The sequence below is a fragment of the Echinops telfairi genome, unplaced genomic scaffold (genome assembly GCF_000313985.2).
Source record: "Echinops telfairi isolate 266 unplaced genomic scaffold, ASM31398v2 ScPeMD7_10;HRSCAF=50, whole genome shotgun sequence".
In the NCBI taxonomy this organism is placed as follows: domain Eukaryota; kingdom Metazoa; phylum Chordata; class Mammalia; order Afrosoricida; family Tenrecidae; genus Echinops; species Echinops telfairi.
In genome coordinates, this window is record NW_022103907.1 from 13,255,631 (window position 1) to 13,256,375 (window position 745).

Sequence of the window (745 nt, forward strand, 5' to 3'; positions counted from 1 at the left end):
CCCCCCCCCCCCCCCCCCCCCCCAATCCACTGCCATCAAGTCAATGCTGACTCTTAGCAAGCCTCTGTGGGTTTACGGAAATCGAAAGCCTAGTCTTTCTCCCGCAGAGCTGCTGGTGGTTTTGAATAGCCAACCATGCAGATCACAGTCCAATGCTTAACCACTACACCACCACCAGGCTTCTTGGGGTGTGTGTGTGCATGTGTGTACACTATGAAGTATTCTCTATAATTAGACTTCACTTTGGGTGTGTGTGTGTGTGTAAACTACGAAGTATTCTCTATAATTAGACTTCAGTTGACATGATCACAGTAAGTAAACTCACAATAATGGAGCTCAGTCTAATATTAGGTCACAATTACTGTCTAGATCGGGAGGAAGGAAGACCGAGCATCATGATGACAAGCCTTAAGATATACCCAATGGCTTCTTAGCAAACTAAGAATGATAAAATTGCACATAATTTACCTGGTTCCAATTTTATTACTTTAATTGCTGCCAATTCGCCAGTGTTAACATTCCGAGCCTAAAAAAAAAAAAAGATAAAACACTTTATGAAATGTTATTTTAGTTTACTATTTGTTTTCAATAGATAAGAGAATTACTTTTAAAGAGCTGAAAAACTATTTGGATTAATAAAACTAGTATAGTCTTCACAATGAATCTTCATGTTAATTCATGTATAAACTTAATAACAGTAATAACAGTAGCTCATATACACGGAAAGTTTAGTGTATGCCAGGCA

The 745-nt window shown here is 38.3% G+C and overlaps 1 protein-coding gene across 1 annotated transcript in view; it reads right to left on the reverse strand.

The window, feature by feature from the left end:
- The window catches only part of MAP4K3 (mitogen-activated protein kinase kinase kinase kinase 3), a 130,098-nt gene extending 129,576 nt beyond the window's left edge, over positions 1-522 (reverse strand). The window contains exon 1 of the mRNA XM_013006850.2: positions 469-522. The gene's annotated coding sequence lies outside the window, so the exon portion shown is untranslated. The remainder of the gene's footprint in view (positions 1-468) is intronic.
- Positions 523-745: the final 223 nt, after the last annotated feature.